We start from the raw sequence: 5926 nt of genomic DNA, 5'->3' as shown, positions 1-5926 counted from the left end.
TTATGTTCATGTATGTATAGTTTACATAGTTACATAGTTAAATTGGGTTAAATAAAGACAAAGTCCATCAAGTTCAACCCCTCCAAATGAAAACCCAGCATCCATACACACACCCCTCCCTACTTTCACACAAATTCTATATACCCATACCTATACCAACTATAGAGCTTAGTATCACAATAGCCTTTGATATTATGTCTGTCCAAAAATTCATCCAAGCCATTCTTAAAGGTATTAACTGAATCAGCCATCCACAACATCACCCGGCAGTGCATTTCACAACCTCAATGTCCTGAGTGTGAAGAACCACCTACGTGGCTTCAAATGAAAGTTCTTTTCTTCTAGTCTAAAGGGGTGGCCTATGGTACGGTGATCCACTTTATGGGTAAAAAGGTCCCCTGCTATTTGTCTATAATGTCCTCTAATGTACTTGTAAAGTGTAATCATGTCCCCTCGCAAGAGAAAACAACCCCAACCTTGACAGTCTACCCTCATAATTTAAGTCTTCCATCCCTCTAACCAATTTAGTTGCACGTCTCTGCACTCTCTCCATGTATGTGAGTCTTTATTCATTCTGTACAGTATATGGGAATATTTGAATAGAATTTCTGGGTCCACTTAAACCTCTGGATGGGTTACTGGTCACTTCTTGAAAAATAAAACATTTACCAGTTGCTGGAATCAACTTTATACGAAGAAAGTGCACATTAAAGGGTAAGTAAAACTGTAAAAGGTACAAATATACATTCAATAGCATGACCCACTACTCTGGTGAACCTGTGCCAGTCCTATCCTGGTAATTCCCTGCTAGGCAAAGTCTCGCACTACTCCTTTGGTGACAAAGAGTCTCTGTCCCTTTTCCCAACAAGAGCACAAATGGTCCCAGGTAGCGCTATTTTCCCAAATGCCTTTCCCTCTTGGACAAGGTACTAGCACACAAACAGCCTGTGACACAATAGAAACCCCGCTGGATCCTTTTTTTCTACCCTCCCCAGGCAGACTCACCAGGGGCTCACACACAGAGCTGGCAGGCTCACACAGAGTGGAAACAGGCATCCACAGCGATGAGATTCTTTATCCAAGCAAATGCAGCTTTGCTGAGTCCCTAGCTAGCTGAACTGTAGCTCCCAGCACTGTCTATAGCGTGAGCATTCCACAACCAGTTTTGGAACTCAGGAGCTACAGACCCTCCTGGTCTAGCTCCCAGGCATGGGGCTGCCGCAACCCAACCTCAGAGGCCTCCTGCCTCTACATCTTGGCTGCTGAATTTACTCTCTCCTCCAAGAAGTAGCATCCAGCAGTAAAACAGCAGAAATCTGTAATCCTTGTCTGAGCACATGGCATCTCCTTTTATACCAAAGTGGTGCAGCAGCGACACCTTAGGAAAACCCTAGGAAACCCTGTAGCTAAAGTCCAAACAGGGGTTTGCTATATTGCCAAAAGTGTGACCTGTTTATATATATATACATTTATCCTCATAATTGGCCATAGGTAAATTGGCATTCGATGGAGCAACATTACTGCCCATCGCATTCCCTGCTTCTTCTTTTTTTTCCCCAAAAGGAACCTTTATTAAAACAAGTTTTGACATAACATTTTCAATACATTTTTTACTTTGAGTACACATAACGGTATCACAAATACAATACAATCTTGGCCTGTTTATTGCCCCACCCCTTGTGCACTTCCCGCTTGCCTTTAGTGTCAATTTTACCATTTGATCTGACCTCCCTACAAACCTATGTGGGTTAGATTATCAGTTACAGTATTTGTAGGTATCTTCATATAACTAGTCCAGTGTCTCCATATTTGAATGTACTTAAGCATTTGCCCTCTTTTTTCCAACACAACCCGTTCCAGTGCAGCATTAGCAGGTGCCTTACCTGGAATAAGGATTTGGCTAGAAAGTGTCTTGTATGTAATAAATCATTCAAATCAATTGTTAACATACAGTTCCTTACATCACCTTTACCCCATTCTGGTATCATTGTGGACAAACATAACGTGATATCCTTCCAGTATGGCTTCACTATTTGAAAACCCCACAGCATATGGATTAGGATGGCTGACTCCAATTTACATCTAGGGCATATGGGGGGAGGCAACAATTTCATGGCATGCAATCTTTGTACCGTGTAATACGCTCTATGTATTGAGTACAACTGGAGTAAACCATGTCTGTATGAGTGCGCCACTATCTTGGGAGTGCTCAAGACCCATTCCCATTGATCGTCTGCTATTACACCTCCCAAGCACCCCTAGCCCTTATTTCAGTGTCAACATAAAGTGATTTGCATAACTGCTTGCACAAGACAGATGTCTTCCTTTTGGGGTTATATTCCAAAAGGGTATCAATAATGGGGGAGTTTACCACCTCCTGATCAGGATGGCAGAAAAATTCCTGCAAGGTTACAGCAAGTCTGTGGTGGTCAGCCATTGTGTTAGGGGGAGTTCTATGGTAGTGTGTAGTTGTTGCAGTGATATAACCTGGTCCATTTCCCATACATCTGCTATGGTCACTATTTTAAGTTTGTACCACACTCTGGGTGGGTAATGTGATGCCGACTCTTGGAACATAGAGTTACCCCATAATGGGGTCTGAGGTGCCAGTTTACAATATGCCATCATTTTATGAACAATTTGTAGGATATTGCACTGTAGATTTAGCAAGAACACTTTAGTTTTTCAAGGTTCTTTACCAGTAGGGCTGCCCAGGGTGTAACTGGCTTGCCTGCCCCCTCTGTCCAGAGCTGGAACAGTGGTGTATAAAGGGTAGTAAATGTGTAAGTTGCTCAGCTATATGATACAAGTAGAGGTTTGGAAGTGCCATGCCTCCCTCCTCCCTTGGTCTCATTAGTGTAGCGAGGCACAGGCGTGGTCTTGAGGTACCCCATATGAATTTGCTGATCATACTATGCACCACTGAGAATTGGTGAATAACAAAGCATATATAGCCACTTGGCCAGGATAAACATCTTTATCAATTGTACCCTACCCGCAGGTCCCACCGGGAGTGTCTCCCACAGTTTTAATTTGTGCTGGGTCCATTGGCTTAACTGGTCAAGATTCAATTCCTGAAACTTTGTGATTGGTAGTGCTATCTGAAGACCTAGATAGGTAAATGAGCTTACATTCTTTAAGGGACATGCTACCAATGTTTCACCCTGCTGCAACTCATTCACTAAAAACAGTACTGATTTAGCTGTGTTGGTTTTTAAGCCAGAGACCTGTCCAAAGTACTGTGTGAGCTTAACTAAGACTTGTAAAGACTGATTTCTATCCCCGAAGTAGACTGGGGTGTTGTCGGCATACAATTGGATCTTTTCTACCAGACCATCTCTTTCAAACCCCCTGATGTGTGGGTGTAGCCATACCGCTTCAGCAAAGGACTCTATGGCCAGTGCAAATAGCATGGGAGAAAGGGGGCAGCCCTGCCTTGTTCCCCTGGACAGAGAAAAGCTTGGGGTACTTGGGGTTAAGACGCAGGGATGCTGTGGGGTCTTTGTACAGAAGTTGTACCATTTGGATATATTTGGGACCAAATCCTAGGGTTTTCATCACCTGCCAGAGGTAGGGCCATTCCACCGTATCAAAAGCCTTGGCTATGTCTAATGCAGCAATGGCCCTACCTCCCTTGTTCTTGTGCCCCACAGTTAGGTTAAGTTATAACCTTCTAGTGTTTAGGCTAGTGGTCTTAGTTGGTATGAACCCCCACCTGATCTGGGTTTACTACCTGTGTAATGACCTTACTCAATCTCCTGGCTAGGACCTTCGCATAAATTTTAACATCCACTGTAAGAAGTGAGATGAGGTGAAAAGACTCACAAAGGTGTGGATCCTTCCCTGGTTTGGGCAATAGTACGATTGCAGCATCATATAAGGACTGAGGCAACTGGATTCATTGTACATTTTTAGGAACTGTGGTAATTTAGTTTTAGAGTGACATTTATAGATTTCATCAGAGCCTGCCGCCTTGCCCATAGGGAAGGAGACCACTGCTTCTTGTACTTCTAGTTCAGTTATGTCTAATTGTAGGAAGTCCCTGAATTCTTGGCTGAGTGTTGGAAGGGTCCCTGCTTGCAAAAAGGCCGCAATTTCCTCCTCAGGAATTGTTAATTTGCTGTTATATAAATCGATATATAATTCTGTAAGCATACTTCTGACTACCTCTGGTTCGGTATGCAAGATTCCCTGTGTTATGTTTTGGGTAGCCGAGGATGAGTAGAGTATAACAGTTCTTTATTAGCAGGCTCATGCAGGCATTACAAAACAGGAAGCAACTCTTACTTCCACTTTTAAGCAGTCTAGACAGTACTGTGTATTCACAGTATAACTATTGTGTACAGTGACATCTACAGGCCATTTTTATAAACACCACATATTCCACCTATAGTAGGAAAGCATTATGGCAAATGTACTAAACAACAATGCATTTTAAAGCAATAATATACATTCTTCACATCACATAGTCCTTGGTCCATGCAGGCAGTTTTCTGATTCTCTCAGTATGCCTTATAGGCTCACTTTCTTCAGGCTTACTGCAGTTGGCACCAGGAGTAGGAAAATGTCCTTCATCAAATGGAGCTTCTCCAAAGTCATTCATAAAAGGAGCAAGACGACTTGCATGCCATATGCGTCCATCAGACCGTTCATATGTGTATGGTCCTCGCTAGCGTCTAACTTCAAGTAGGGTAGTAAATTTAGATTGTCCTTGTTTCAGTATTCCTGGTTTCTTAATTCTAACTAAAGATCCAGGCTGAAAGTGCACTTCTCTGGCACCACGTTTTTTGTCAGTATAAGCCTTACATTTGGCTTGGTGACGTTTCACAATGTCAGCAGTAAATGATTTTGTAGGCACAGTATTTTGTGGAAGTTTGATGTCTGCAAGATGTAACTTAGTGTGCATCTGTTAGATTCCCAAAGTCACAGGTAACAACCAGCTCTCTCAAAGCTGCTACAAATTGTTCTGTGGATTCACCATTGTTGTCCACGTTGGCAGAATTTAAATCTTTCAACAACCACATTTACTCTTGGCATGAAAAAGTTCTTTGTAGCAGTAAGTGCAGTTTCATAAGTCTCATCAGGTAATGGTAATGTATAGAATATACGCTGTCCCTCTGCTCCCAGGCAGTGAATAAGTAAAGCACGCTTTCCAGCAGCAGAAATCTCCCCTTGAATAATGTAATTTTCAAACATACGGATCCAAGCAGTAAAAGGTATAATAGGCTCACCAGGATTTGGAAGAAAAGGTAAAGGTTGCTGCAGAGGTATCTCATCCCCAATTGTTATGTTTTGGGTAGCCAAGGATGTGTAGAGTATAACAGTGCTTTATTAGCAGGCTCATGAAGGCATTACACCACAGGAAGCAACTCTTACTTTTTCTTTTAAGCAGTCTAGACAGTTCTGTGTATTCACAGTATAACTATTGTGTACAGTGACATCTACAGGCCATTTGTATAAACACCACACCCTGCTTGTCCCTTAAGACTGGTATTGGGGGTGGTGTGTGTTGCGCTTTTGTTAGATGGGCTAGCATTCGTCCCCCCTTTTCCCCATACTCATACACCTCACCCTTACTGAAGTATAGGTGGTTCTGGGCTTTTGTTTTGAAACTTTGTGAGTATTTCTCTTGGGCTATGTGTAACTGCCTGAAATTGTCAGGGGCGGGTGTTATAGCTACTCGGGCATCCCACTCAGCCACCTGGTCCTCCAGTGCTTTCATTGCCAACCTTGACTTCTTCTTAAAGACAGTCATTTCTGTGGCTATGCAGTTACGTATATATGCCTTAAGAGAATCCCATATGGGTAATAACCTAGTAATTCAGGTTTAGAGTCAGAAAGTCCTTAATGGCCACCTCCACTTCTTTATAATTGTCTAAAATATTCAGCCAAACTGTGGTTATAGTGAGGCGAGGTCTCTCAAGCT

Source organism: Xenopus laevis, chromosome 9_10L (assembly GCF_017654675.1).
Source record: "Xenopus laevis strain J_2021 chromosome 9_10L, Xenopus_laevis_v10.1, whole genome shotgun sequence".
In the NCBI taxonomy this organism is placed as follows: domain Eukaryota; kingdom Metazoa; phylum Chordata; class Amphibia; order Anura; family Pipidae; genus Xenopus; species Xenopus laevis.
This window is presented reverse-complemented; position numbering follows the sequence as displayed.